Here is an 11,712-nt window from a genome sequence, read left to right on the forward strand (position 1 = left end):
ACTGCTCCATCTGGAGTCACCACTTCTGGTGCCCTGGGAGCAGGTCCTAAGGTTCCCATCCTGTCTGGAGGGGCAGCTCGCTCAAACCTTTATGCTGCTGGCACCAGCATCTCCAGTGACTTGGCTTCAATTATAAGTAAGATGCAGGCTCTGAGCCTAACCCATCCGAGCATTCCTGAGACTGTGGCCCAGGGTCACTCTGCCACTGCCCTGTCCAAATCTGGGGTCTCTATGAGGAAGGGCCTCAGAGCTTCAAGTTCTGACTGGAGACCCAGGCAGACCAACACAACCCCAACTGGGGTCCCCGCCTTTCCTGCCCCTTCATCTGCAGGTCTCCCTGCAAGTGCTGCAGCCCCTCCAAAGACCACTTCCACAGTCAAGTCCAGAGCTGGGAGCCGTGATGACTATGAAATCCACACCCTCATCACTGGTCTGGCGGCTCTGCACATTTAGCTTACATGTCTTGGGATGATTTTATTTTATTGTATTTTTATCTGATAGTCTTAAACTCAGAGAAGAGAGAGAATTAGATAAGAAGAAAAAGACACCTGCTGTACCTGTTTCACAGATTTTGAAGCTTCTCCCTGCAGGTGGGGAGCAGGAGTTGCAACTCAGATACACACACACTGTCATATGGCAATGTGTGTGGCTAACCAGGGGGACAGCCACCAACATTGTTTGATTTTGGTTCTTTATTTAAATTTATTTTTCAATTTAACTTTTTTCATTTGGGGTTATTATTTCATTGTTTTACTTAGTTATTACTATATCTATTTAGTTTACTAGGTTAAAGCATATTTTTTTATTCTGTCTACTATTAGTATATTGTATGAACCTTTTATTTCAGTACTTCCGGGTCATTGCTGGGACTTGGTTCCTTAACAATGCTACACATTGCTCCTGGTAGTAGTCTTATTTTCTGCTCTCCATTTTTTGTTGCATGTATGTAACAAAAGTATTAATACAGATAATAGTCAACAGAAGCCTGTAGGGGCTTGGCATCCACTTGCATGTTACGCTTTAATTTCTTGCCACCAGGCTTGATGCCTGCACAGTGACAACCCCCACTATCCTGGTGGTCCTATTTATATATATTTCCCTGGAATAGCAACTTTGAAGGCAGGAGGAGATAGATAGGGAGAGAGACACCAGCAGCTTCCCCCCGGGGTGTGGACCAGGGTGCAACATCTGGTCTTGAACACAGTGACCTGTAGAGCAGCGGACTTGCAGGGCAGTGTGACCAGCAGTTGGGGCTATGGAGGGACTAAGGTGCAAGGCTGATGCTAGTTGTACCCTGTGACTGTGGGCAGTCTGCCTCCCCACCCCCAGGAGCATCATCTGCAGCATGGGACACACCAGATTAGAGTGACCAGGAGACCCTCCGTAAACCTGCTCAGTAAGTATCTAGGAGATGCTCCTCTGATCCCTCTATTCTGAGTGGGAGGAGGCCCAGGTACAGTGTGAATCACAAACCAAACAAATAGAGCCTACATGCAGGTCAGTTCCCTGCTCCTCCTCAGTGACCTGTCTTGTCTTTCAGACAGTTCAGCCTTACACAGACTGATTTTAGCGATTACTGGTGGAGAGATCAGACAAAGTTTGCCTTAGCAGTTTTAGTGTGTTAGCACTAATGAGCAAGTTTCAGAAGTCCAGAGACACTCACAGATACACAGTGTTTTCATGGAGACCCTGGGCAACTCCTACAGGGAACTTGGCTGATGAGCATCCTGGGCAGAGTCCAGGAGGGGTGTTCTCTGGGTAGCATGCAGCTGACAGGGTGGATCCTGACTCACAAGTAGCTTTCACATAGAACCTTGAGTTTTATTTTAACTCAGGTATTGATTCTCACAACACAGCAATCCTCCAGTCTCCCCATTAGTACACACTCACTCAGCTCTTCTTCTGATCCAGGACCTACTCTGGTCCTGGAACCTACACAGGGAGTTCAAGAGTCCTTGGTAGAGAGATAAGAGATTGAGAGAGAAAGAGAGAGCAAGAGAGATAAATAGAGAGAGATGAGATATACGAAGCACAGTTAAGAAGAGACTACTAGCAAAGATGTACAGTTTCTGGTCACCATTCACACTTCTCCCAAAATGTAGATGGTCAAGGCTTCCCATTGAGGAAGGGATGGGTATGTGTTCAACTAAGAGCCTCTCTGTATTTGCCCTTGTACTCTTATTACACATTCAGTTAAATGAATGCATTTATATCACTTCCTAACACTGATAAGATTGCTGTGATGTGCAGGTTCCTCTTCTTCTCTTATATATTACAGAATATGGGACTGCATCCCAGGAGGTGGAGCCTTGGCTGGAGTTCGACCAAAAAGTAAGTGCTCCCAAGTTCAATCCTTGACACCACATGTGCCAGAGGGATTGTCTGTGTAGGTCTCTCTCCATCACATTAGACAAGTAATAAATCTTTGAAGATGTCTAGCAGCTATTAAAGAATTTAAATCTCTTTTATGCTTTTCCAATATTTCCTTCCTAACTTCCCTAGTGACACACTGCTACTGCTCCCTACTAGATGGGTTGATTCTGGTACCTACAGTAAAATAATTCTGCATGCTGACTGCATTGAGTTTGCTGGGTCTGTGAACACACCAGCAGGCCAGTGGCCAGGGTAACATGGGCTGAAGGGCACCTGTCAGTAGGACTTCCAAGAGAGCAGGCATTGTTGGACAAGCCAGAAGAGCAGAGAGGAGCTGCCACAGGGATGTGGAGAGAGAAGTGGACACCTGGCTCTGGTAGAGTGAGTTCTTCACACTGAAAAGGGTGCAGTGGAATTTACCCCACAGAGAAAGAGCCTGCAGTGCAGGAAGGCCACATATTCTGTGAGGGCTCAGCTCCTACACCCCTCTGAGGACCTCAAGAGGCCCCTTCTCTCTGCCTTCATCATGTGGGAGGGTGCCTTGAGCCATGCAGACTAATAGTGGCCAGAGGATAAGCTGTGGGCCCACTGCTGAGTGTGACAAGTCACCCAGGGCAGAAGGCAATGTTCTCACAACCTCAGCCAGTTGTACCATTTATTGGAAAAAAAATAGAGGTTATGAGCACTGATCTGGTAAACATGCCCATGGCTTTCTTCAATCCCAGCTGAGAAGGGGATTATGCAGTGAGACACCAGCAGGTGGGAGAGAGGCCTCCCCACAGCTGTGAGGTCACCAACATCCTGGTTCCCTTCAGCACAAGAAAAAGTCAGCATGAGAGGAAATTGGACAATTCCAACAGGAAGGTAGCTATGGCATTTTGTGATCTTTTTGGTCTCTAAACAAAATTGACATAAGCACAGATCCACTTAAAATTAGCCCCAACAATGGTCCCTAGTTCCGCTCAAATTAAATACCGGTGGGAAACACTGCACTGCCAGGTGCTAAATCACCCTTAATGGAAGCTACTATAACAGCCTGGAGAGCCTGAGTGACTCCATAGAGAGTTTTGCCGGTGAGCATTCTGGGCAGAGACAAGGAGGGCTGCAACCTCTGCAGAACATGCCTAGGGTGTTGGATACATGATTTATTCAGGAAAAGGCTGTACAAACCCATGAATTATCATCTTTACTAAGGTCCAGTTACCCACTCTACCCCTTCTCCTTCACAACACAGCCAACAACCTATCTGCATATCAGCGAGCATACATCCAAGCCTTCCTAAGAGACAAGGACTCCTATGAAGCTGGGGTCTTATCCTAGGAAGAGTAAAGAGGGCCTGCCTCTGAGAGAAAGAGAGACAGAGAGACAGAGACAGAGAGAAAGAGAGATGACCTAATGCCAGAAAGGGATGAATAAACTAGGAGCAGGTTGTACACCTTCAGGCTGTCCAACACACCAGTGTAGACAGTTAAGCCTTCCTAGCTGGTGAAGAAAGGGTCTACATTCATCTGAGAGCATGAGAAACTCCTCTGGATTTACACTTCTTCTTTCACACATTGAGTTAAATACACAGCTTTATGTCATTTCATAGCTCTGGCAGGATTGTGATATGCAGGTTACTCTTTTTTTCTTATAAATGACAGCATATGGAAACTGGAGGCCAGGAAGTGGAGTCCTGCATGGAGTTGAAGAAAACAGGAAGTGCTCCCAAATTCAATCCTTGACATCACATGTGCCAGAGCAGTGGCCTGGGCAGATTTTTCTCCCTCATACATAAGACAAATTATACATCTTTGAAAATGTGTGGAAGGAACTTAGGAATTCAAATTTCATTCGTGTTTTCTACTATTTCCTTCCTAATATCACTGGTGACAAACCCAGGGCCTCTGGCAGTACCAGCAGGCAGGACAATAGGAAAATGAGCTTTAGGCCAGCTGACAGCGGGGTCAGTGGCATTGGAAGGAGGGTCACTAGGACAATAGGCAGTGGAAAGCAGGCCACAGGAGCAGATACCAGCTTGGAAAGAGACCGGAAGAGAGAAGTGAATCCCCAACTCTGATAGAGTGAGTTCTTCCTACTAACAGAGGACCAGAGAACCTTCTCCAACAGAGAAAGAGCTGGCACTGCAAGGTGAAAACCTGGGTGCTGTGGGGTTCAGCCCCTGCTCCCCCCTGAGTGAATAAAGAGGCTCTGTACACCCTGCCTTCTCCTGGAGGGGCTGTGTGCAGGGAGGTGCAGACAAGGAGCAGCTGAGGAGCAAGTGCAGTGAGGAGCCCCCAGGTCCCTGCAGTCTACCTTCATCATGTGGGAGGAAGCTTAGAGCTGCACCCAATAGGAACACCAGAGTATGAGCTGTGGGCACAGTGCTGAGTGTGGTGTGCCACCAGGGATCCAACCAATAGTGTGCACAGTACTCAGCCCATGGTGCTGCTTCTAGGGAAAGAACCTCATGTGATTATCAAGCCTGATATTGTAAACACACCTATGAATGTCTTCTATCCCAGGTGACAAACATAACAGTAAGGTAGCAACTGCAGGGGTGAGAGAGGCTTCCCCACAGCTTTGGTGTCAACAGCTTTCAGATGTGCTTGACCACAGCCAGGGCATCAGAAAGAAATGAAGATTGGACAATGCCAACAGGAAGGTACCTAACTATTGCACCTCATGATTTTTCTAATTTATTAACTCAACTCACATAGAGATTTCTGGAAATAGCCAGAAAAGTGGTCCTTAGCTCTGATCAAGTTTGTTTTCAGTGAGTATGGCCTTCACACAGACTCCTGAGTTGTCTTCTCTGCTCAGCTGCAGTCACCCTCTCACTCTCTGTCTCCTCCTACTCCACAACATGGCCACCCCCATCTCTCCCTGTCAGAACACACAGCAGCCATTCCTCAGAGCCAAGGAATCATCTGGTCCTGGTGTAACACCTGATGAATAGACAAGGAGTGCCTGCCTCATGGAAACAGAGAGAGGACAGAAAGACAGACACTGCGATGAAGAGACTAAAAACAAAGTCGTTCACTTTCTGGAACTAAGAACAACAGAGTTGGTCAAAATGTAAATGGTAAAGGCTTTCTAGAGAGTTAAAGAAGCCACTGTATTAATTTGAGAACATGGGAAAACCCTCTGCACTTGCAAATTCATTCCCATAATTTAATGAATGGTTTCATGTCATTTCCTAGCTCTAATATGAAGACTGTCCTATGCAGGTGACTCTCTTTCTCTTACATATGAGGGAATATGGCAACTACTGCCCAGGAGGTTAAGACTTGGCTGAGGCTGGAGAGGAAAAAGTAAGTGCTTCCAAGTTCAATCTCTAACATTAAAGGTGCTAGGATGATGATCTGTAGATGTCTTTTTCCTTCACATATTAAGAGAAATATTTATTTGAAGATGGATGACAGTTATGAAAGAATTCAAATCTCATTTATGTTTGCTAATGTTTCTTCCTAATATCACTAGTGACACACTTCCACTGTCCCAGTTCCATGTGTCCATTATGCTACCACACTGAAATAATCCTTCCTGTTGATGCGGTGAGATTTCCCTGCACCAGGAACCTGCAGCCACACAAGCAGGCCTGAGGCAGGGGTATCATAGGATTTAGGACATGTGTCAGTGAAAGAGTGGTATCTAAAGCAGGGTCTCCTAGAAGCGCAGGCAGTGGAGCATAATCAAGAGGAGCATATAACAACATGCGACAGAGACCTGGAGAGAGAAATGGACACCCGACTATGGTAGTGTGAACCCTCCACACAAAGGAGGGACCCAAAGAGATTCCCACACAGAGCAAGAACTGTCACTGATTCCATATTCTGTAGGGGTTCAGCCCCTGCACCCCTCTGAGTAACTGAAGAGGCCCCAAACACCCTGCCTGCTCCTGGAGGCCCTGAGAGGGAGGAGGTTGAGTCAGGGAGCACCTGAGGAGTGAGTGCAGTGAGGAAGCTCCTGGCCTCTTCTCCCTGCCTTCTTTATGTGGGAGGGAGCCTAAGGCTGTACCCAATATAGGTGCCCACCCTTTCTGAGTCTGGCTGCTACCCTGGTATTGGTCCAATATGCCCACAATGTGCATCCCCTGGGACAGCTTTGGGAAGAAAAGCAAGGGGGTTAACAGTTGTCATCTGGTAGACATTCCTTTGACCTTCCTTAATCCATTGTGAGAAAGGCTAGTGAGGCAGCGCCACTGGGGATGAGAGAAGCCTCCCCACTGATCTGGGATCACCAGCATCCATCCATCCAGCCAACCTACAGCACAGACATTTTACAGAAGTAGTAAAGGAGGAACTGGAATGCCAACACCAAGGTACCTACTGCATTCCCTGATCATTATTATCTCTGAACTTAAAGGTGTAAACTCATTCCAATTTACATGCGCAAGAAAACGCTTTCCAAGCTCCACTCAGGGTTGCAGCACAGTGGGGAACACTGCTCTCAGAGGAACTCAGAGATCCTAAGCATAGCCCCATTCAGAGCAGTACAGACTGGGGGACCACCTGTGCACTTGTAGGTGAGGCTCCTGGCCAGAGACAGAAAGGGAAAGGCACAAGTTTAGTCTGGCGAACACAACCCAGGTGAGTGCAGTGAGCTGTCCCCAGGTCCCTTCCCTCTGGCTTGAATGCAGGCATCCCAGCACCCACCTGGGAGGCTCCACACAGAGTTAGTGTGTGCCCTGAGAGGTGTGGAGTGCAACCCCCCCACCCACAGGACAGAGCCTGATTGAGTACACATGCCAATGACCTTCCTTAACCCAGGTTGAGAATAGGGAGCAGGGAGGCAGCAGCAGCAGGAGGAAGAAAGCCCACACCACATATCTGGACTCACGGACACCTGGGTGCCCATTAGCTCACGGAGAAGCCAGCATGGGCCAAGTGAAGACTGCACAGTTTTCTCAGGAAGGTATCTATTTTTCATTTCAGTTTTCATTCCCATCTCTATTTGATTAAAACTGACAAGCACATTGTGTTTTAAACCAGCAAGGCCTATACCAGGCAGCACTGCAGAGTGAGGAGTGCAGGTCCAGTCTAGGGTATGTGTGACCTTGGGCAGGTCTACTCACTCTGTGTTCTCATCAATACCTTGGACAAGACCAGAGAGGATGAAGACCAGATCACACACGGGTGTTCCTCACAGAGCAGGCACCAGGGATGTGTCCATGTCTGAGAACTTTGGAAGGGGATGTGTGAATCTCAGCCCTTGCCCACACCCACCTCTTTGGGGACAGAGTTGAGAAATGCTGTGCTCACAGCATCTTGACCTGAACATTGAGATTTCCTCCCTGGCCTATTGGAACCTTAGTCCCTGAAGCTTCTCTGGCCGGCCTCTGTCTGAGCTTCTCAGCCAATGGTTTGATCTTGGGACACACCAGAAGGCACCCATAGTGACCTCTCACCTGCACAGCAGAGTCCTTTGAAACCCACACACAATGAGGTGGACATTAATTTCTTTTGTCTACTGTTTCCTTTTTCATACGTATTTATTGATTGATTCCCTTTTTGCTGTCTGTGCTTGGATTGTTGTAGTTATTAATGTTGTCATCATTATTGGATAGGATAGAGAGAAATGAAGAGACGAGGAGAAGGTAGAGAGGGGGAGAGAAAGAGGGACACCTGCAGACCTGCTTCACTGCCTGTGAAGTGACTCCCCTGCAGGTGGGGGCCAGTGGGCTCAAACATGGATCCTTAAGCCAGTCCTTTCACTTCATGCCACCTGTGCTTAACCTGCCGCACGACAGGATGCATGGCTTTATCTCAGGTTTTCTTAGAAACATCTCAGTGTGGTCACAGGGCATAGTGGAAGGTAGCTGAGAGGGTGCGGGAAGGTAACTATGTCCTGGTGTCATACTGTCTGAGGACACAGCACTCTGACTCAGAGAAGCAAGCACTGTACCTGGTGCTTCCTCTGCAGAGCCCTGGGGTCCAGCATGGGGGAACTGATGGGGGGCTCAGGTGGGGGCTGCTCAGATCCTTGTCCCACATGGGCTTCCTCCCCTGCTGTCTGAAGCTGCTCTAGCAAGAGAGTGCTGTGGGCAGGGCTCAGCTTTAAGGAATATTTTCCGCTGTGCAAAGGAGTGGGGGACCTGGACCTGGGGTTCCAACAGTAAAGGGAGAGTGGGGTGCACACTGGCTGAGGAGCTAGTCACCCAGGGTGGGTCTTCTTTAGTATAAAGTTGTCCTCACCCCATTGCCTGACAATCCCACTTTCCCTCTTCTTCCCCCAAACCCCATTGCTGAGGAGACTTGGCTGCCCAAATGTGGCCTTCTTGCTCTTCCCCAGATCATGACTTAAGGCTCCACTTCAAGATGGCGGCACCAGTGCAAGACAGTCCACAGTTCTCAGCGACCACCTGCCCCAGAGCAGCACCATGGAGGACGGCACTTGGCAGAGGACTCTACAGACCCCACATCAGTAGAGAAGAAGCTGCACCCTTCCCCATCATGTACTCTCTGTGTACCCCCTAAAGAAGCATGTAAACTGTAGATTATAAAGTGTAAACTGTAAACTCCTGTGGGGCCACCTGGTACCTTCAACCAGTGGCCTCTCCTGCTAGAAATTAAACATGTGTCTTTTTAATGCACTCTTTTTGCCTGGGCTCCTTGCTTTCTCCCCACAGCCTTAGCAGGGTTAGGCAGAATTTGGGAGGGAGGGCTTGGAAGGAAGGTAGTGCAGACTGGCATCCCAGGAACACAGCTACTCTCTTCCCTGATCCAGCTTTCTGGTCCTTTTTCCAGCCATGGCATCATCTCCTTAGACAATAAGTTGGATCCACCTGTATATCAAATGACAGGCTCAAGAAAAGAAAAAATAAAAGTGTCCTGGAGCCCCACTTGCCCAGTACCCACCCCACTAGGGAAAGAGAGAGAAAGGCTGGGAGTATGGATTGACCTGCCAATGCCCATGTTCAGCAGGGAAGTAATTACAGAAGCCAGACATTCCACCTTGGGATATTGGGCCCATACTTCCAGAGTGTTAAAAAAGAGGAACACTATCTATCAGGGGGAGGTGATGGGATACAGAGTTCTGGTGGTGGGAACTGTGTGGAGTTGTACCCCTCTTATCCTATGTTTTTTATCAGTTTTTCCTTAGTATAAAAAATATTTGGATACCTATGTTTAACATAGTAGAATAACTTTGTGATTGTGACGAAAGGGGCTTTCGTCAGTTTATTAATTCATATGGTAATTCCTTTTTGAAATTAACTATACCAAAATGACACATTTTAGACAGTAATAATTAGTTGTTTCTGAGGTATAAAAAATAAATTTTAGTTCCATAGCTCCACAGTAAAAAATATTAACACTAAGATCTTATAAGTCATGCAAAATAGAGCACAGTGACAAATTATAGGTATTTGAAAAACAAAACCTTAAAATATTCCAAATCACTTCACATTTTTACACCATTCTTCTGAGAAGTCACTAATTAATTAAACTTTTACTTACAAACTTTCAACAGATGTCTCCAAATAACGATAGTATTGTCTTTACTATGTTCAATTTTTTACTATGTTCAAATATAAAGATAGTATTGTCTTTACTATGTTCTCCAAATAACGATAGTATTGTCTTTACTATGTTTATTTAATTTTTCCTTGATGGAGACCTTAATGGATTACTGTACAGTTGTTGACACATGAGTATAAATTTTCATGTGCTCTTGACACTCTCACTACCAACTTTTTGACCATTGTGCACCAGGGCTCTTCTCCTCCTTCCTCTGAGTGCTTGGCTTTCATGTAGGACACCATGCGAATCATGCAAAACTTCTGTGAAGAACTATACGCCACCAAGCTAGAGAATATGGAAGAAATGGAACAATTCCTAGAAACATATGCCCTTCCAAAACTGAACCAAGAAGAACTACAAAATCTAAATGCACCAATAACAGACAAAGAAATTGAAACCATTATTAAGAATCTCCCCAACAATAAAAGTCCTGGGCCAGACGGCTTCACAAACAAATTCTACAAAACTTTCAGGAAACAGTTAGTGCCCATACCTCTTAAGCTTTTCCATAAGATTGAAGAAACAGGAATACTCCCTTCCACCTTCTATGAAGCCAACATCACCTTGATACCAAAAGCTGATAAGGACAGAAAAAAAAGGTAAACTACAGACCAATATCTCTGATGAACATAGATGCCAAAATATTAAACAAGATCTTGGCCAACCGGATACAGCAGCATATAAAAAAGATTGTTCATCACAACCAAGTGGGATTCATCCCAGGAATGCAAGGCTGGTTCAACATCCATAAGTCAACCAATGTCATTCACCACATTAATAATAGCAAAGCCAAAAACCACATGATTATCTCAAATGATGCAGAGAAAGCCTTTGACAAAATCCAACACCCATTCATGCTCAAAACTCTACAAAAAAGGGAATAGATGGGAAATTCCTCAAGATAGTGGAGTCTATATATAGCAAACCTACAGCCAGCATCATACTCAATGGACAGAAGCTGAAAGCATTCCCCCTCAGATCAGGGACTAGACAGGGCTGTCCACTGTCACCGTTACTCTTCAACATAGTATTGGAAGTTCTTGCCATTGCAATCAGGAAAGAGAAAGAAATCAAAGGAATACAGATTGGAAGGGAAGAAATCAAGCTCTCCCTCTTTGCAGAGGATATGACAGTATACATAGAAAAACCTAAAGAATCCAGCAGAAAACTACTGGAATTTATTAGGCAATATAGCAAGGTATCAGGCTACAAAATCAATGTACAAAAATCAGTGGCATTTCTTTATGCAAACACTAAATCTGAAGAAGAAGACATCCAGAAATCACTGCCATTTACTGTTTCAGCAAAATCAATCAAATACCTAGGAATCAAGTTGACCAAAGAAGTGAAAGACTTATATACTGAAAACTATGAGTCACTACTCAAGGAAATAGAAACTGATACCAAGAAATGGAAAGATATCCCATGCTCATGGATTGGAAGAATAAATATCATCAAAATGAATATTCTCCCAAGAGCCATATACAAATTTAATGCAATACCCATCAAAGTTCCACCAAGCTTCTTTAAGAGAATAGAACAAACACTACAATCACTTATCTGGAACCTGAAAACACCTAGAATTGCCAAAACCATCTTGAGGAAAAGAAACAGAAATGGAGGCATCACACTCCCACAACTTAAACTATATTATAAAGCCATCATCTTCAAAACAGCATGGTACTGGACCAAAAATAGGCACACAGACCAGTAGAACAGAATTGAAAGCCCAGAAATAATTCCCCACACCCATGGACATCTAAACTTTGATAAGGGGGCCCAAAGGATTAAATGGAAAAAGGAGGCTCTCTTCAATAAATGGTGCTGGGAAAACTAG

General features: G+C 45.7%; 1 long non-coding RNA gene across 1 annotated transcript in view; it reads left to right on the forward strand.

The window, feature by feature from the left end:
* LOC132540437 (uncharacterized) overlaps window positions 1-7,205 on the forward strand; it is a 269,980-nt gene extending 262,775 nt beyond the window's left edge. Inside the window, exons 2-4 of the long non-coding RNA XR_009551623.1 lie at window positions 5,583-5,666; window positions 6,881-6,944; window positions 7,125-7,205. This is a non-coding gene — a long non-coding RNA (uncharacterized LOC132540437). The remainder of the gene's footprint in view (window positions 1-5,582; window positions 5,667-6,880; window positions 6,945-7,124) is intronic.
* The last annotated feature ends 4,507 nt before the right edge of the window (window positions 7,206-11,712 follow it).

Source organism: Erinaceus europaeus, chromosome 9 (genome assembly GCF_950295315.1).
Source record: "Erinaceus europaeus chromosome 9, mEriEur2.1, whole genome shotgun sequence".
Lineage (NCBI taxonomy): Eukaryota > Metazoa > Chordata > Mammalia > Eulipotyphla > Erinaceidae > Erinaceus > Erinaceus europaeus.